General features: G+C 42.0%; 1 protein-coding gene and 1 long non-coding RNA gene across 6 annotated transcripts in view; one reads left to right on the forward strand and one right to left on the reverse strand.

The window, feature by feature from the left end:
• The window catches only part of pdzd2 (PDZ domain containing 2), a 90354-nt gene extending 72496 nt beyond the window's left edge, over nucleotides 1–17858 (reverse strand). For both annotated transcript variants that reach the window (XM_080892911.1, XM_080892910.1), the window contains exon 1: nucleotides 17559–17858. The gene's annotated coding sequence lies outside the window, so the exon portion shown is untranslated. The remainder of the gene's footprint in view (nucleotides 1–17558) is intronic.
• Nucleotides 1528–3630, forward strand: LOC308403469. Of its 4 annotated transcripts, none has more exons than XR_013972909.1 (4): nucleotides 1528–1644; nucleotides 1745–1857; nucleotides 2870–2964; nucleotides 3073–3299. It is a non-coding gene; the product is annotated as an uncharacterized lncRNA (long non-coding RNA). The 4 variants fall into 4 exon arrangements; XR_013972910.1 differs by having other exon boundaries at nucleotides 1550–1644; nucleotides 1800–1857; XR_013972911.1 differs by lacking the exon at nucleotides 1528–1644 and adding an exon at nucleotides 3306–3630 and having other exon boundaries at nucleotides 1652–1857; nucleotides 3073–3138.
• Nucleotides 17859–20600: the final 2742 nt, after the last annotated feature.

Genomic DNA, 20600 nt, shown 5'->3' on the forward strand with positions numbered 1-20600 from the left:
GAATCGGTGTGCAACTTTGCCAAAACAATGTCGGACTCTGTAGTTTTCTCTGGTCCCCTCCCCAATCAGACCAGGAGTGACATGTTTAGCCGCATGTTCTCCTTAAATTGCTGGCTGTCTGAGTGGTGTCCCAGAAACGATGTGTTCTTCATAGATAATTGGCAAACCTTCTGGAGGAAACCTGGTCTTGTTAGGAGAGACGGCATCCATCCCACTTTGGATGGAGCAGCTCTCATTTCTAGAAATATGGACAAATTTATTAAACCCCCCCAAAATATGACTATCCAGAGTTGGGACCAGGAAGCAGAGTTGCAGTCTTACACGCCTCTCTGCAGCTTCTCTCCTCCTGCTACCCCCCAAAAACCCATCTCCATAGAGACTGTGTCAGCTCCCAAACAGAAAAAAAAAAAGAGTTGAAAAACTGTCTAAAGTCTTTCATCTTTAATAAAATGATCAGCGTTCTGCTCTACCAGGTGTAACAATTGAGTTTAACATCCAGGCATCCATGAAAACGGAATTTATGACATTTAACGGAGTTAGAAGTTAGCAGGAAGTTAGCTCGCTAGCTTCTATCTAAATACAATATAGCATGTCCTGACTGCGGGGTTTTGGAAACAGATTCAAACGTACAGCTCTGTTATCACTTCCAGCGTAAATGAAGACAGGAAACTAAACAGCAGTGACGTTTGTAGGGTTACTGAAGTTGGGCTAGCTGGTATATAATGATGTGCTACGTGACCGCTAGCGACACAGCTATGTTAGCATAATATAAACAAGCTAACTTTTTTCCACTCGATAAAAGTTAACGTGAGTGTTCTCGGTGGTCAGGAACAAATGTAATCGCATGGCAGGATGCTGTAAAAGGACCAAACTTCAGCCAGAAGAACAACTGAGATAATCCATCCACAATACGAGGTTAGTCATTCATATACTGCTGCATGGGCTGGGCTGTAGCTACATCCTAAGGTTTTAAAAACTGAGCTTAAATAAATGATTAGCAGTAATAAAAGCCGAGGGAGGTCAACAGTGATCACTCACTATTTTAGGAGCTTTTTGAGATTAAATAGAAGAAAATACATAACATTAAACATGTTAACAACACAAAAGCCATATTAAACGCAGACTACTTTAGGCCCGGAAGTAGGATTCGTCACGTCATCACTTAACAATCGGATTAATCAACCAAAGACTCAGACAGACTTTTAATTCATTTGAAAGCCTGATGCTTAGCCTCATCCACCCCAGCTGTAAAACTCGGAAAATCAAACTGGCTTCTCTCAAAATGTAAAAGAACCCACCCACCACTTTAATCACACTCTAGATCTTGTTTTAACATATGGCATAGAAACTGAACATTTAACAGTGTTTCTTGAAAACCCTCTCCTATGGAAGAAATATAGTATCATCAGAATTCAAGTATTTTTAGACATTGAATTTATGACACTGAATTTTTATCCTCCAAATTTCCCTGCAAAAATATTCACCTGCAAAAATTCAACTGCAAAAGTGATGAACTTTAATGACCCAAGCCAGAGCAATCAGCACCAGATCGAGTCGAGTGGCTCTCGGCCAATTAAATTACGCTGTTTGATCACATGACACCGTTAGCCAGCAGTGTGTCTCCTAAAAGAGAGCTGTTTAGAGGTGAGTGATTAAGTTTTTCTCCTAAATAGAGATCATTACAGAACGCCTAGTCCTACTTAAAATCCCATTTATTTTTATTTTATCATCTACTCGAACTAAGGAAAACGTTTGACTAACTCAAAGACAATTTCCACGCCTCCCCTGCCTGACTGCAGAGGCAGTTTTGAATTTAGGAGCAGCAAGATGGAAGCGGCAAACCCTGGCGATTCTCCGGTAAGTATATTGTTTTTTATCTTCAAGTTTGTCTTTTGAAACGTTAATTTTATTTAAATCCGTTGCTCACGTATAAAGTACACAGACGGGGTCTTTGCTCAACTCGTCTGAGGCGTGTCTCACTAAGCGCTACATGCTAGCATCCTGCTAACCGAGCTACCCTTTACATGCTGTGCTTTAGAAAATAGGATACTCGTTAAAAAATACTCCGCAGATATTGATAGATAGACGAACACTGCAAATATAATGTTGTAAACGAAAACGGCCTTTGGTGAAGGGGTAAAATACACCATGAATAAAGCCATAGAGTGAATGGCTGCCATGGTTGCAGAACGGCCTGATTTAATGACAAGAATGGGGAAGAGTGAGGCGAAGTGAACCAAAGCCACAAAACACGGTCAGACAAGGCGGCAAAAGGGCAGTGATCTGTCCGTCAGTATGAAGTTGGTGTGTGCTTTGGTGAACAAAAACTCCAGACCGGTAGCAGGAAGGTGCGAGACTCGTGTTTCACTGGAATAGTGGTGAATTAAAACATCCTTTGTTGGGGACATTTAGGTGTAAATGCATCCATACAGGTGAGACAGAGGCAGACCAGACAGTGAAGAAAACAAGGCAAACATTAGAAATATTAAAACGGAAATATAGGATTAATATAACATACAATTGGGGAAAATGTAAGGAACACAATGTAAATGATATTGTAAAGTCATTAAAACAGCATACTCTGATTAAAAGAAACAGATAATTGGGTAGGAGGATGATGATGATGATTTTGATGATAATAATAATAATAATAATGTTAAAGAACATGTACAAGATGGGTATGTATACTTGTAGCCAGAACTTAACAACTACAAAGTTGTAGCATGCCAGACCATCTTGATTGAATGTAACTTCGCTCCACACAAGTTTTATGGTAGACATATTCATATTGGTATCTAATAAATGATTGATTCTTAGATTTTATCAAACGTTAATTTATAAATTGTTTGTCTTTATGTGTTTGTTTCAGATTATGCAAGATGTAATTATTCAGTCAGCAAGACACTTGCTGCAGTTACTGACATCATCCAACTGAACTGCTGCTGTGATGAATCAGAATACAAGGTTTACTTTAGCAAGACTTATGAGTTAATGCTACATTTAACTAAATTGTTATATATTTTGTGTCCAATATTGTCTCCATATGATTTTGTTTTTTGCAACATCTTGCAGAGAACAGAGTCAAGGTACCAGCTTGGTCAACCCTAAAAGACCATCTGTTCATCAAGAAATGACCAGGTGAAAAAGTCATAAACTAAACACTCTGCATGAGCATGGAATTTAGGATGCAACTTTATATCTTACCTGCTCTACACTCAGGGCTTGAATTACAACAACAGTCAATCACATAAAAAAAAAAAAATACTTTTGGTAGTTCTGTGTCTCTCTCTCTCCTCCAAACCCAGATGGCTGCTGGTACTGAACCGGGTTCTGCTGGAGGTTTCTTCTTGTTAAAGGGGAGTTTTTCCTCTGCACTGTCACTTCATGCTGCTCAGTGTGAGGGATTGTTGAGGTTGAGTCCATATGTCCTGCGAACAACTGCTGGGCAATGACACCATGCAATCTTCTGGGATTCCTTGGATAGAAAACCTGTGAACTGCACTTGTCCTTGGTCTTCACAGCTCACCTTTTTACTGTTTATTGAATCAAAATTCTCCAGTGACATGGATTCTACATTGTAACTGATGTGATGTTCTATAAAGTGGTTTTAATAAAAAAAGGCAAAAATTAGTTTGTTTCTTTATTCAATTTTTGAACAGTGATACTCATTCAGTAAATGCAAATTATTTACATGGCAGTGCACTATAGGCATAAATCTAGACCCCTAGATAAAACATGATGGCATTATAGCAGTGACAACTCCTCCACAGTAGCAGGTGGGATTTTTCTTTTTTGAGGACGGCTCCTTTTACCTGTCACTACAGATGGTCTGTTTGTTCTGATCAAGAGCCTTTTTTTGGGCAGCTGAAGAGGAGAAGTCTATCTTATGGCCAGCCTCTGGCTGTATCTTGGTCATATTACCCAGCAAAACCCAGTATGCAGGTTCATCTGTAACAGTCCTTGTGCCACAGATCACTGTTGCTTCTACATTAAACAGAAGAGCAGTGACGTGGGTGCAGGTCTCCGTGACTCCGGCCTTACAGCTGGAGTGGGCGGCTTCAACCTTCCCTGTGATGCTCACAGTGACCCATGGCTGCAATGCTGGTTCATTCAGTCTTTGAGAGTGCAGGACCTGAAACACACACAAAGTTCTTGTCTTTAAATGAACTATGAGCCAAGGCTGACATAAATGTTTTATCTACTTAATCATTAATGTAACAGTGTTTAGAAAGTTAGCACATACATGTAATTTTTCATTTCTTTATGTGTCCATCTATAGAACGCTGCATGTTATAGTGTAAATCTGCCTGTTCTCTGTCAGAAACCTGCCTGCAGAAAATGAACCTAAAGGATGTAATGCAAGGATGTCATCACTTTCAAGATGGAGAAAGCATAAAGTGACAATTATGAATCACTTAATATGATAAGGAGATTCTGCAGGTCATTAATCAATGTATAAAATTAAATAAAATTATTTTTAGTGACACAAGATACAAATATGGAAGGAAGATGTATAATCGCTCAGTTTGGGGAAATTGTGGGTAGCCTGCAAGGGCCTCAACTTCTCCATACCCACAATGTGCAACAAATGGGCACAGCTGATCTTCAACAGTGGAACATCGGCCAGTTACTTCCAACTTTAACGCAGCTTGTAGTCTTGGAGAGCAGCACACCAAAACTGCATGCACAACTTCTGCTAACAGTGGAAACAGATTAAGAAATCCATGCAAACAGATTCATAAACCGAAAGAATATTATTTTACAGGATTAATGATCATATCAGCCGCTGGCTGATCACAAACCCTGAGGGTGTATACGAGAAGCAGAAGAAGCAGAGGGGATATCCAGTTTAAGTTTAGATAGTATTTGTAAAGATATTGACCATATCCTTTTCTGAAAGTGTGGATATAATGGATGGGGTAAGGTACTGACATGCTACAACTTTATAGTTGTTAAGTTCTGGCTACAAGTATACATACCCATCTTGTACATTTTTTTATTTTATTATTATTATTATTATTATTATTATTATTATTATTATTATTATCATCATCATCATCATCATCATCATCCTCCTACCCAATTATCTGTTTCTTTTAATCAGAGTATGCTGTTTTAATGACTTTACAATATCATTTACATTGTGTTCCTTACATTTTCCCCAATTGTATGTTATATTAATCCTATATTTCCGTTTTAATATTTCTAATGTTTGCCTTGTTTTCTTCACTGTCTGGTCTGCCTCTGTCTCACCTGTATGGATGCATTTACACCTAAATGTCCCCAACAAAGGATGTTTTAATTCACCACTATTCCAGTGAAACACGAGTCTCGCACCTTCCTGCTACCGGTCTGGAGTTTTTGTTCACCAAAGCACACACCAACTTCATACTGACGGACAGATCACTGCCCTTTTGCCGCCTTGTCTGACCGTGTTTTGTGGCTTTGGTTCACTTCGCCTCACTCTTCCCCATTCTTGTCATTAAATCAGGCCGTTCTGCAACCATGGCAGCCATTCACTCTATGGCTTTATTCATGGTGTATTTTACCCCTTCACCAAAGGCCGTTTTCGTTTACAACATTATATTTGCAGTGTTCGTCTATCTATCAATATCTGCGGAGTATTTTTTAACGAGTATCCTATTTTCTAAAGCACAGCATGTAAAGGGTAGCTCGGTTAGCAGGATGCTAGCATGTAGCGCTTAGTGAGACACGCCTCAGACGAGTTGAGCAAAGACCCCGTCTGTGTACTTTATACGTGAGCAACGGATTTAAATAAAATTAACGTTTCAAAAGACAAACTTGAAGATAAAAAACAATATACTTACCGGAGAATCGCCAGGGTTTGCCGCTTCCATCTTGCTGCTCCTAAATTCAAAACTGCCTCTGCAGTCAGGCAGGGGAGGCGTGGAAATTGTCTTTGAGTTAGTCAAACGTTTTCCTTAGTTCGAGTAGATGATAAAATAAAAATAAATGGGATTTTAAGTAGGACTAGGCGTTCTGTAATGATCTCTATTTAGGAGAAAAACTTAATCACTCACCTCTAAACAGCTCTCTTTTAGGAGACACACTGCTGGCTAACGGTGTCATGTGATCAAACAGCGTAATTTAATTGGCCGAGAGCCACTCGACTCGATCTGGTGCTGATTGCTCTGGCTTGGGTCATTAAAGTTCATCACTTTTGCAGTTGAATTTTTGCAGGTGAATTTTTGCAGGTGAATATTTTTGCAGGGAAATTTGGAGGATAAAAATTCAGTGTCATAAATTCAATGTCTAAAAATACTTGAATTCTGATGATACTATATTTCTTCCATACTCTCCTGTCTGATCATTTCCTGATTACATTTACAATAATTGATTACACAGCAGTGGAGAGTAGACTTTATCACAGTAGATGTCTTTCTGAAAGCGCTGTAACTAAGTTTAAGAATATAATCCACCCGCTGTTATCATCTTCAATGCCCTGTACCAACACAGAGCAGTTTCAGTCAGGTTTCAGAGCTCATCACAGCACAGAAAGAGCTTTAGTGAAGGTTACAAATGATCTTCTTATGGCCTCTGACAGTGGACTCATCTCTGTGCTTGTCCTGCTAGACCTCAGTGCAGCGTTCGATACTGTCGACCATAATATCCTATTAGAGCGATTAGAACATGCTGTAGGTATTACAGGTACTGTGCTGCAGTGGTTTGTATCATATCTATCTAATAGACTCCAGTTTGTGCATGTAAATGGAGAGTCCTCTTCACACACTGAGGTTAATTATGGAGTTCCACAGGGTTCAGTGCTAGGACCAATTCTGTTTACATTATACATGCTTCCCTTAGGCAGCATCATTAGAAGACATAGCATACATTTACACTGCTATGCTGATGACACCCAGCTCTATCTGTGCATGAAGCCAGATAACACACACCAATGAGTTAAACTGCAGGAATGTCTTAAAGACATAAAGACCTGGATGGCTGCTAACTTTCTGCTTCTTAATTCAGATCAAACTGAGGTTATTGTACTCGGCCCTGAAAAGCTTAGAAATATGGTATCTAAGCAGATTCTTACTCTGGATGGCATTACCTTGGCCTCCAGTAACGCTGTGAGGAACCTTGGAGTCATTTTTGACCAGGACATGTCCTTCAACGCACATATTAAACAAATATGTAAGACTGCTTTCTAGTGCTGTTCGATATAACAATATATATCGGATGACGATATAAAAACGTCTATCGTTTCATTTTACGCTATCGTTTGTTTCGTGGTGTTGCAAAATAAACTGTTTACGCCAATATTTTTTCATCGTTTTGATGATCATTGTAGTGGCTATATTAATTTCCTAAAGTTCTCTCTTTCTCTTATATTTAATATAACCACACTACAAGGTGGTTTGGGAAAATAAATTAAAAGTATTTAGCTGAAGTGTATTTTTTTTATGTTAGTTCTTTTTTTTAAACTTGTAGTTCTAAATTGGAAGATTATTGTGATATTGAAATATTTTTTTATTTTTTCATCGCTCAAAATAAGCGTCACGCTCGCGGAAGCCGGTGTACCCGCCGAAACGCCATGCATTTATCGAGACTTTCAACCCCAGGTAGGCCAATTATGGATCTTCGGATCCACATTATGTCAGCAGCTCCACTGTGAGCTATGTTAAAAACAAACACCGCTCACGCCTCACAGACGACAGCTTACAGTCCTGCGTAAAGATGAAAGTGACTTCGTACAGCCCCGATCTGCAGACACTGTGCGCAGAGGTTCAGGAGCAGAAGTCCCGTTGTAAACATATCACGAAAGACCCGATGGTGTTTGCATGAACACGCTTTTCAGCATCTCTTTATTGACCACTTTTCACACACGGTTGCTGTACGCATACAGCCAGCTGTAGCTTTTCAGCTCACAGCCCGACATATACCAACAACAGCATAGAGAGCACAGACGCTCAGGTGCGTCCGCCTCCCCTGCAGCGGCGCTGCAGACCACGCCCCGCCACAGACATTAACCAGGTAAAATACATATTTAGGCAGAATTTTGCAAATATCTATTTTTTTTTAGCAGCATAGTGCTTTTTTTCCAATTATTTTTTAAAAGTCAGGTCAAGGCTCCAAAAGCCCAAAGGCGATATGAGGGTGGCGGCTCACAACAGTTTTTGTTTCCTGGATCCTTTTAGTTCAGCTGCGTGTCTTTCCTTTTGTTATATTTCTTTAGGAGTTCAAAATGTGTTCATTACATAAATAACATGTCATTTTCTCTGTAGCATTTCATGGATTTCATAAGCAACACACTTTAGTTGTTCACACAAAGCATACAAGTAAAAAACAATATATACAGTGCAAGGGGGTAGATTTGGTTTTGGCGTTGGTGGGGACGGACGATTCAACCATCGAACCCTGTTTCTTTTTTTCCCTTTTTGTCTTTGCTTCTTGATTTAAAAAAAAAGGAGAAATATACTTGCCTACATATGCTATTCTACATGCTTTTAAACCATTTAAAATTACAATTCATAGTTTTACATGTGAATTATATAATGTTAAATTACTATTAAACAAATGACTGACTAAGTATTTTAGGCTTTAGTTTACTTCAGTCATATTCCATATAAATCAGGTATCATACAAACATAAAAATAGCTTCAAATACAGTCATGACAATAAAAGAATATGACTTCAAGGACTTAACAACATTACTTCAGTTACACCAACATCTCTGATACATTAGCACTAAGGGGACACTGAATGCAGTACCTGCGTTTTATCCTCAGATTACAATTATTATTCTGTGCTTGATGTGCCTCACCTTTGGGCCTGGCTCTTCCCCTCTGACTGCACTGGGACATATTGCCACCTGATAAAATAACACATTGATTTGTGCCATATAAAAGTGAGACATGTCAATTCAGATTCTTTGTCAAACATACACTAATGAATCAATTTACATCAGCAGCCTAACAATTGTCATGATAATAAATACTAGTTAATCTATAGCACCAAATCATCAGCCAGTCACCTGTGAGCTCGCCTCTTCACCTCTGTCTGAGCTACAACATGGCAGAGCTGCCTGTCACCTGATGAATAACAGTGAGACATTCCACATACATGCAGTCACACATGTGCTTCAAATACAGTCATGAACCAACAAGTCATCATCCAATTTCACCTGTGACCTTCTGTCACCATTGCTCTCTGAGCTTTGGGTTGGTTGAAATATTTGCATATCATGATGACATTTTATCTCAAAAATGAACCCTATGAATACGTCAGTGCGATTAGGATGAAATTATTGTGTCACCAACATTTTAACATTAAACATATAATTCTAACAGCCTCTGTAAACTAATATCCGGGCTGCTCGAGGCTGACGTTTTCTGACAGTTTCAATCAAAATGAGAAACGCTGCTCTGAGACTGAGAGAACTAATAGTGCTGCCTGTTATGCAGTTAGTTTCCCAAACACGTTATTCATGGTTACATACAGTTTTAGACTGATGTGGGCCAAAGCCTAGCATAGCCTGTAACGTTATTGTGACACATTTTATGAGTGAACTTGGCTTTAAGTGACTTACAGGTTTCTTTGAAAAATACTTTCTTATATCCAGCTTCTTCCTCTTTGCTGCCGTCCTCCTCTCCTCCTCGCAGCGCAGGTTTGCCGCTGCTGAAACTAAACAGAGCTCCCTGAAAGGCTCAGCCAATCACATTGGCCATATTTGTCACATGATGTAGGACTCCAGTAGAGAACGTAATTTAACTCTTTCTGCACCGCTGGGTGAATGAGACGCTGACAGATCGTTTTTTTCTTGATTTTCTTTATTCGAAGAGATCAAATTATTGGTGGGGACAATTCAATAATCGCAGGATATTGGTGGGGACATGTCCCTTCCGTCCACGCCAAGTCTACGCCCTTGATACAGTGTTATCTTCATTTTAGATGTCAAAAAGTATTTGCGGCTCCCAGTGTTTACCTTTGCGTGGAACCGGGTCCAAATGCTGACCCCTGTCCTAGAGTATTTAAAAGTAGAATGGGAGGCAGAGCCTTCAGTTTTCAGGCCCCTCTTCTGTGGAACCAGCTTCCAGTTTGGATTCAGGAGACAGACACTATCTCTACTTTCAAGATCAGGCTTCAAACTTTCCTTTTTGCTAAAGCATATAGTTAGGGCTGGACCAGGTGACCCTGAATCCTCCCTTAGTTATGCTGCAATAGATGTAGGCTGCCGGGGATTCCCATGATGCATTGAGTTTTTCCTTTCCAGTCACCTTTCTCACTCACTATGTGTTCACACACCTCTCTGCATTGAATCATATCTGTTATTAACCTCTGTCTCTCTTCCACAGCATGTCTTTATCCCGTCTTCCTTCTCTCACCCCAACCGGTCGCAGCAGATGGCCCCGCCCCTCCCTGAGCCTGGTTCTGCTGGAGGTTTCTTCCTGTTAAAAGGGAGTTTTTCCTTCCCACTGTCACCAAAGTGCTTGCTCATAGGGGGTCATGTGATTGTTGGGTTTATGTCTGTGTGTATTATTGTAGGGTCGACCTTACAATGTAAAGCTCCTTGAGGCGACTGTTGTTGTGATTTGGCGCTGTATAAATACAATTGAATTGAATTGAATTACAGCAGTGTAACTGAGACCACAGGGCACAGAACTACTAACTCTGAAAGAAGTACAGTAAGCAGCGCACTGTGTGAAGTCATGTATGTAAACTTCAAGTTTAGCCTTTTGATGGTTGTCAGGATGAGTTTTAGAGCCTGTTAACCCAGAGTCACCCCAACTGATCCATTATGGTCAATTCTGATACCAAAAAATGACTTGAGATCAGGAGAGCAGCTGACCCTGCTGTTAGGAATTTGAGGCTCGTCTTACTTGATTTCTGGTTCTGCTGCTTCTGTGCTGAGCTCTCATTACCAATGCAGCTCAGGCTGTTTCCTCTACACCGTGACAGGGAAGCAGCTGAGGTACAGACAGGCTTTCTTTAACCCTTCTGTTATGTTGTGGGTCCAACTGACTGTTTTGATATTTGAAAAACATTTTAAAAAATGGTTCAAATTGCTTTTTTAACATGAAACTTATTTTGCTTTGCTAAAAAAGTGTGATCAACATATAAATGGTCCATCTGACATATCTGTAACCCTGCAGGTTCATATTACATAGATACGGTTCGAGTCAGTTTGACCTGGCAGTCAAAGTGGAGGCTAACGGGGTGAGCCATATTTCACTTCAAACACACAACTGACTTACTGACCTCATGTGTAAAGTGATGTTATGACGTTTGATGGGAACCTTTTCTGCTCTCCGGCCAGCTCCAACCACACTGAATGTACACTCAGCAGGAAATGAGCAGAGTACATAAGGACTCTGCAGCCTGTCAGTTTATTACCAAACGGGCAGCAGAAGTAAAAAGCTGAGAGCCCAGCAGGCTCTGGAGCTTTGATCACAGGGTGGGAGATTCGTCTGAGGAGGATGTGGCTGAAGAACATCTTGAAGTCTCAGGATTCAGATTATGAACCAAATGAGGAAACTGCTGTTCATATCTAGGGAGGGGTATCGTTTAGGTTTTATCCGATACCGGTGCCAAATCGGTACTTTTGAAACGGTGCCGGTGCTCAAACGGTGCTCAAACCGGTGCTTAAAGAATGGAGAACACAAAGTTGGTCCAAAAACCTCTCATGTTCAGCTGTTTTTGTAAAAAGATAACAACGTTAGCCTTTTCTGCAGCTATGGGGCATATATGGTATCACTCTTGGCTGGAAGCAGTGCTTAAACAATGGAAAAAACACAAACTTTGTCCAAAAACCTCTCATGTTTAGCTGTTTTCCACTTTTTCTTTGGTCATTTTAGCCTTTTTGGCCAGGGTGAAGGGAGTATCTGCCATCAAACAAGAAGACAGCCGCATGTAGCTATGATGATGTTTGCTAGTTCACCTTACATGCATTAATGTAATAACGTGGTTAGCCTACTCAACGTAAATTACACACGAACAACATTAAGCTACTCACGCAGAGAAGAACGGCTGCTGCTGCATCATCATCATTTCTGCTACACTGGCAGGGCTAGGGGCCAGGACTCTCCTCTTCGTGTTTTTGGGGATGTTGCTAACTCCGGGTCCGATAACAGGCACCACACCCGCAGTAGATGTGCTCGGTGTGAGGTCTCGCAGCAAGCTATCAAATACGGCGCATTTCTGGGCTTTTAAAAAAAACGCTATGCGTCGCCAGGTGTTTCATCGGATTCGAGGTGTTACCTCCTTTGACAGTATCACAGTATCAGCTTAAAGCACTTGTTGCTGCTGAGTTTGCATCTTTTGCTGTGAAGTACAGCCAGACTTTTGACCGCTTCGCCTTGGGCATTTTTAATCTGTAGCTCTGCTCTAAAAGAACGTACGTACCTGGCCCCGCCTACTATCCTCGGAAACGTAAAATGATTGGCTAGAATCCAAAGTGTATCACAGCTCAGGAAAAAAAAGCACCGAAATAAAGCACCGAAATGTGCGCTGCTTTTCGGTCTGGTTACTACCGTTTATGTCAGAACCGGTGCCATCATGGCACCGGACACCGGTACCCATCCCTATTCATATCCCTCCAAGGACAACAATATTATCAAAAAATGGTTAAATATTGTGATCTTCATCCTGAGATACACATCAGCCAAAAGTGCACGAAACACAATAACAAACGGTGCCAAGTCCCACTAGTGTGGCAGTGACTCGTGTGACAGAGCTCGGTACAGAAAGTCATTCTGAAAACAGCTAATCTGAAGAGACGGTGTATCTGAAGGAGAACTGACAGGATGCATGTTTGCGAGTCCTGGCTGGGTCTGTGAGTCAGCAGCCAGTCTGTGGGATGCAGAACACGTCTCTGGAGACTTTGTATTTTCTCTCAGTAATCTGATTTGAAAATTGAGATACGAATGTTCAACACGCTTACAGCTATTATTACTACATTTTAGAAAAGTCAATATCATGGAAAACATTCTGTTTTGTATGCAGGACTTTTCAATGTACATTAAAAATGTTTAAATACTCATTTTTTTTATGAAAAAACGAGTTATATATCAGCATTGAACCATGATCTGTGAGCTACATTGCATTAAATATTGATTGAAATGTTAGTAATGGATTAATCATGACATATAAACACTGTTTATGGGAATATTTGGGTGTCTGACACTTTTGGACGACTAACAATGACGTGTGTCAAACTGACCCACACATATCATTGTTGTACCTGAGAACAGGAGGGTCAGCAGAAGTACAGTACTTGTGTTAAAAAATCTGAAATCTTGAACAAGCGTGCAGGCTGTGAAATGTACTCACAGTCAGAAAGTGAAAAGCAGCTTTTCTGAAGATGTTTCTACTACTTTGTCCAAAGCTAACTGAGCCTTGTGCTACTAATAATAAGAACAAAATAATATATTTAGTGCATTAGTACAACATTAGTTGTAGTGAATCAATCAGTTTCTGCTGTGAGCTTCACTGTGAGCCGTCGTCCTGCTCTAACCTGCAGTGTTTTCATGCACCCTGTAAATAACACACAGTTTGTACACACTTCAGGTTCATATGACATTTTGCATCATATACTGATCCAGTATATAGTATATTAAAGGTCGCTCTCATGTAAACTTTAGATTTCAGATCGCATTGAACAGCCCTCGCCTTCAAACCGAACCGCTCTCCCTCCCACCCCTTCCTGTATTTCTCCTTTCAAAAACACTTCTGGATTGTTCTGCCCCACTTTAACTCTTAGTACAGCGCTACAAATGATGCATAAATTAAATGTTTTTTCATCATTTTGACGGCACGCACTGATGTGAAATAAAACCTGCCTCAAACTTCTTAAAAGAAAAATAACAAGCTTGTTCTGATAATCTGACGTAGAACAGATACTGGAGTCTTTATGCTGATGTGCTGATTGATGCATCAGACCAGAACTTAAAGATCCTGTTTCCTGATCCATGTTTTATTACCGGCTGTGGAAATCGTGTATGTCACTGTTCTCTCTGCTACTGCTAAATAATGTTTTCTGTATATCCACAAACAGCACATATCCACAGACTGCACATGTCCACAGACCGCATATATCCACAGACCGCACATGTCCACAGACTGCATATATCCACAGACCGCACATGTCCACAGACCTCATATATCCACAGACCGCACATGTCCACAGACTGCATATATCCACAGACCACATATATCCACAGACCGCACATGTCCACAGACAGCATATATCCACAGACCACATATATCCACAGACCGCACATGTCCACAGACAGCATATATCCACAGACCGCACATGTCCACAGACCTCATATATCCACAGACCGCACATGTCCACAGACCGCATATATCCACAGACCACATATATCCACAGACCGCACATGTCCACAGACAGCATATATCCACAGACCGCACATGTCCACAGACCGCATATATCCACAGACTGCACATGTCCACAGACAGCATATATCCACAGACCGCACATGTCCACAGACAGCATATATCCACAGACCGCACATGTCCACAGACCGCATATATCCACAGACCGCATATATCCACAGACCACATATATCCACAGACCGCACATGTCCACAGACAGCATATATCCACAGACCGCACATGTCCACAGATCGCATATATCCACAGACCGCACATGTCCACAGACAGCACATGTCCACAGACCGCACATGTCCACAGACCGCATATATCCACAGACCTCACATGTCCACAGACAGCACATGTCCACAGACCGCACATGTCCACAGACCGCATATATCCACAGACCGCACATGTCCACAGACAGCATATATCCACAGACCGCACATGTCCACAGACAGCATATATCCACAGACCGCACATGTCCACAGACAGCATATATCCACAGACCTCATATATCCACAGACCACATATATCCACAGACTGCACATGTCCACAGACAGCATATATCCACAGACCGCACATGTCCACAGACCGCACATGTCCACAGACCGCATATATCCACAGACCGCACATGGTAAATGGTAAATGGACCGCACATGTCCACAGACAGCACATATCCACAGACCGCACATGTCCACAGACCGCACATATCCACAGACCGCACATGTCCACAGACCGCACATGTCCACAGACCGCATATGTCCACAGACAGCATATATCCACAGACCGCACATGTCCACAGACAGCATATATCCACAGACCGCACATGTCCACAGACCGCATATATCCACAGACCGCATATATCCACAGACCACATATATCCACAGACCGCACATGTCCACAGACAGCATATATCCACAGACCGCACATGTCCACAGACCGCATATATCCACAGACCGCACATGTCCACAGACAGCACATGTCCACAGACCGCATATATCCACAGACCTCACATGTCCACAGACAGCACATGTCCACAGACCGCATATATCCACAGACCGCACATGTCCACAGATCTCATATATCCACAGACCGCACATGTCCACAGACCGCATATATCCACAGACCGCACATGTCCACAGACAGCATATATCCACAGACCGCACATGTCCACAGACCGCATATATCCACAGACCGCACATGTCCACAGACAGCACATGTCCACAGACCGCACATGTCCACAGACCGCATATATCCACAGACCTCACATGTCCACAGACAGCACATGTCCACAGACCGCATATATCCACAGACCGCACATGTCCACAGATCTCATATATCCACAGACCGCACATGTCCACAGACCGCATATATCCACTGACCGCACATGTCCACAGACAGCACATGTCCACAGACCGCACATGTCCACAGACCGCATATATCCACAGACCTCACATGTCCACAGACCTCATATATCCACAGACCGCACATGTCCACAGACCGCATATATCCACAGACCGCACATGTCCACAGATCTCATATATCCACAGACCGCACATGTCCACAGACCGCATATATCCACAGACAGCACATGTCCACAGACAGCACATGTCCACAGACCGCACATGTCCACAGACAGCATATATCCACAGACCTCATATATCCACAGACCTCACATATCCACTTTCACCTGCATACACAGTTTCTTGGTAAATCGATGTCTCCTTGGCCTGGTTCCTTCTTATCTGTGTGTTTATGTGTAAAAACCACATCCAGTCTAGCCTACGCTCTCCCAACAATATACAAATGCTTGTCCCCTGAGTCAGAACACAATTAAAAAACAACAACATTTAAATATGGCTGTGTTTCTGGAATAATCCACAGAATAAACTGAAATGGTCAGAAATAGTTACAATGTGGGACTTTAGTTGTATTTATATGAGTGAGAGAAAAGCTCCTCTGGTTAGTGTGACTGCTTATAATGTCATTGTTGCATATTATTCCTGTGTCTGTGTGGAATATTGCATTTGTTATATTGTTATGTATCGTATTTATGTGCTGCCCTCTTGGAAACTTTGATCTGGATAAATAAAGGACAACAATAAAAATAACAGAAGATTCTATGCACTGTTACCAAGTACTTGTATTTTGTTACTTTCGACCTCTGTTACGACACAGTTCAATTTCAATTCACAGCAAGTACAGCTGTCTCAAGGCGTTTACATACAGACACACACAAAGTCACTCTAATTTGGAACCTGGGAAAAACATCCATATTATCTGCAGTATCAGTACCAGGACCAGGTATTGCAGAGTATTTGTGTTTTTTTTCCTAGTGAAGCCCACGATGTGTCCTCTCATACATCAGTGAGACATCAGAGACATGAGACATGTAGCAGTGAAATGTGTTTGGATGGTTTCGTATACAACATGTTCATAATCATACTGTACATATTTCACATGCTCTGTTCAACTAAGTACTTGTGTGGCTCGTGAGGGTGGTAGGCTGTGAATGTTGGATGGCAGTCTCTACACTGAAAAGAAATCACATTACTTCTTAATGAGGTCATTTTAAAGCTGGAGCCAAAAGAGCTTGAAAGCAACAGTGAATGGAGCTGAGAGAGCAGAGAGAACTTTAAGGAATCACTCGGTGTGTCTGACAGACTGATGGTCGGTAAACACATCAGAGACATTCACGCTTTGTGCTTTTAAATTATAAGTTCAAGAAGAAGAAAAACAACACACACACACACACACACACACACACGGTGCTGTTGTTGAGGTTATATAGTTTAACCTTCTGCTGACATGTATCTAGATACACTACTACTACTACTACTACTAATAATAATAATAATAATAATAATAATAATAATAACAATAACAATAATAATGCATTAACACCAAACTTTTTCTAAAGAAAACGTTGCTGGTCAGATTGGTTGGTTATGATTAGTTAGTATCTGAAAGTCTTCAGTAACGTGACTTATTTAGTTCACAGCTGTCCGTATAATGCGTAATAAAGTGAAGCGCTCAGACGGTCCAGAGCTGTGCAGCCAAGCGGATACTGCTGATGCTCGCTGTTTTCCAGCGTGTCCCTATTCTGTGAAAGCGACACACTCGCAAAGGCTCAGTCACTGCTGTGTTACCGTCCACGTCTCTAAACGCGTACTCAGTGCGAAGATAACGCAGAGCTACTGTACCTGCGGGCTACACCGTGTTCCTCTAAGGCTTCCACTTCCAGCTCGAACAATCCTCCGTGTTTTCAGCGGGTTTTTTCCTTTTTAAAGAGAGATGAAAGGCGCGCTTCACAGAGCGCCTGTGTGCAGGAATAAAGTGGCGCAAAGCTTCTGAAGAAAAGCGGCTCCAAACTTCAGAAGTCCCGATATCCTCTCCGGGAACACCGAGGAAAAAAAACACAGAGACAAAGTCAAACTTCAGCCTGCTGAGCCACAGTCACGGGTGGTTTGGGTTCGGGTTGAACTGTCACTCGGCCGCCCCACTCCCCACTGCACACGGAGGGTGGAGTCACGTCCAGATTTGTTGAGGTGGTTCTTTTGCGCCCAGCTCCTCCCCCCGTGGGCTCCCCAACACTACGTGTTGTGATGTGCTGTCCATCACATCGTGTGATAACTCTACAGTAGTAATAATACTATGGTCTGTCAAACTGACCTCCCAACTCTCCCAACTTGAACTTGTTACAACATGAAGCAGGAATTAGCAGATGTTAGCATGCTGCTCGGTGTTTCCACTCTGGCTGTCTCCAAGTTCAAATGGAACCAGCCGTACTGTATACGTGACTGTGCTTATTCATCCTGGTTACTATGATGCCACACACATGGACATCTCTCTAACATTGTAACCTTTGTTCTTCACCTCCTTTAGTGCACTGGTAGACCTGGGCTTTCTTCTTCTCAAACAGCACACTCTCACATATATATTCAACATACAACCATGTTAAAATCATTTACAGGACCCTACAGAGTACAGAAAAGTACAAAAAACACCTTAATGCATCCTTGGGATAAGGCGATATAGGTGGCCTGTGTTGCATCTCAAATGATGCATTTCATGTCAGTACAATTAGAAAAAAGACTTGAAATCATACGAGTTGTTGGAAGGGTTGCCAGGCGAAGCCTCTTCTGTCTAAAGTCAGTGTGGTAGCACAGCTTAGGTTTGCAAAGCTGCAAAATGAACAACAAAACACTTAGAACAATATCCTTCAGACAGACGATACCAAAGTGAAGACGTCTGGCGGCGTGCAGAGGACCACTTTTAAATATCACCACAAACTGTGAAGCACAGTGGTGGAGGCGTGGTGATCTGGGCACCTTTCAATCACTGAGTGGAGCATGAAGTGTGGACCATCTGTCAAATGTGCGTCCATCTGTCTGACAGTTAAAGCTTGGCTCTAATTGGGTCGTGCAACAGGACGATGATCCCAAGCACAGCTGAAAAAGAAAAGAGTCAAGCTGCTGCAAAGGCCCATTCCAGACCTCAGCCCCACTGAAACACTTTGGTGGGACCTTCAGAGAGAGCACAAATGTCCATAACTGAATACCCACACAGAGCACTGAACTGGGGCAATGTTATAAAGAAAGCCAAAATGTTGGGGACTGATAAAGTCATACAGTAAATGATTAGTTCAACTGAAGGTGCTTCCACCGGGCCATCAAGGTGGGTGATTGGTGTCCTCAGGTAAACACATGGCTCTGCAGCAGTCAGCCTAGATTGAGCCCCATGAGTTCTACCAGTTGTGCCCTTTCATTTCACTTAGCAGTGCCTTTCTTGTTTTATGCTTATTGATACTAAGACGTGTCTGGTGCACGTCATCATTATTTAGTAGGACCTGCTGTTCCAACATGTAGAACAATAGGTCATATATGGTGACGTATCAACCCTGCCTCTGGTTCCAAGCTCCTACTGAGTTTATTAAGGCGGCCATCTTTTTAACATGTTGCAGTGCTTTGCATTTTCCTTTTTTTGGCACAAACAAGCCCCTGAAAATAATCACTGGTCACTGTCGGACTGCATTCATCCAATCACATTTACTTTCATTATTATTAGTTACCACTATTCCTCGGTCTTCATTACACTATGTTAGCACCACCAGGTAGCACACTATGTTTCAGCTAGCCAGACTTCACTAACCCTTCAAACACTCTGTCTTTATTTATGTCTGAAGTGATAGCAGAGCTGTTTTAGTCTCTGATGTCTGAACATGGTATGTCCTCTTCAGATGGAAACTGCTTTATGAGTGTTTGCTATTAAATGTATTTGAAAAATGGGGTTAAAGACTGCAGCTGTTCATCTGGATGAAGAGTTTTCATGACTCATCCAGGTGACTCTCAGCTGACTGCAGGTTTACACAACAGTACATTTGGTTATTGACTGAAACTAGCACCACTGATGAACAATGGACTGGGAGGTCAGTACCAAGGCCACTGATATGCCACACCCACACAGATGATGTGGACAAGTGGGTGAAAAGAAGTGACAGACAACACATTCAAGAATTCACAGAGAGTTGGGGAATGGCTGCAATCACAGCATGTAAGATGGTGACAGATGTACCTTTAGGCCCCTCCTCCATTCAGAGATGGTCTTTCCCTTTTCACGTAAATGGCCTCCTTGACTCCGCCCTCAAACCAGCGTTCCTCCCTGTCCAGGATGATACATCCTCATCATTGAAAGAGTGTCCACTGGCCTGTAGGTGTGCATAGACTGCAGAGTCCTGGCCCGACGAGGTGGCTCTGCTGTGTTGTGCCGTCCTCTTAGCCAGAGGTTCTTTGGTTTCCCCGATGTATAAATCCTGGCAATCCTCCTGCACTTAACAGCGTACACTATGTTACTCTGTTTGATACTCTGGATCCTTATCGCAGCACGTTTTGGGGTTTGAAAGTCAAAGAGATGAGATTTTGTCTCAACTATTCTGATACTCCTGACACGTACTCCTGGATCGGCTGGAGCTTTTTTTAGGAGCCTTTCCAGCTTTGACAAACATCCAGCTAGGATAGCCACATTTACTCAGGGCCTTCTTGATGTTCTTCTGCCTCCCTGGCTGCTGTGTCTGTGCGGATGGTGTTCGCTCTGTGTTGTAGTGTCCTGATGACCCCCAGTTTGTGCTCCAGTGGATGGATGGATGTATAGATACACACTAACACATGAGCATACACAAATAAAACCATTTCCAGCACGTAAACCACAGCAACAACAAACTACATGCTCTTTTTTGCAGAATGTAT

The sequence above is a fragment of the Rhamphochromis sp. 'chilingali' genome (genome assembly GCF_963969265.1).
Source record: "Rhamphochromis sp. 'chilingali' genome assembly, chromosome: 10".
NCBI classification, from domain to species: domain Eukaryota; kingdom Metazoa; phylum Chordata; class Actinopteri; order Cichliformes; family Cichlidae; genus Rhamphochromis; species Rhamphochromis sp. 'chilingali'.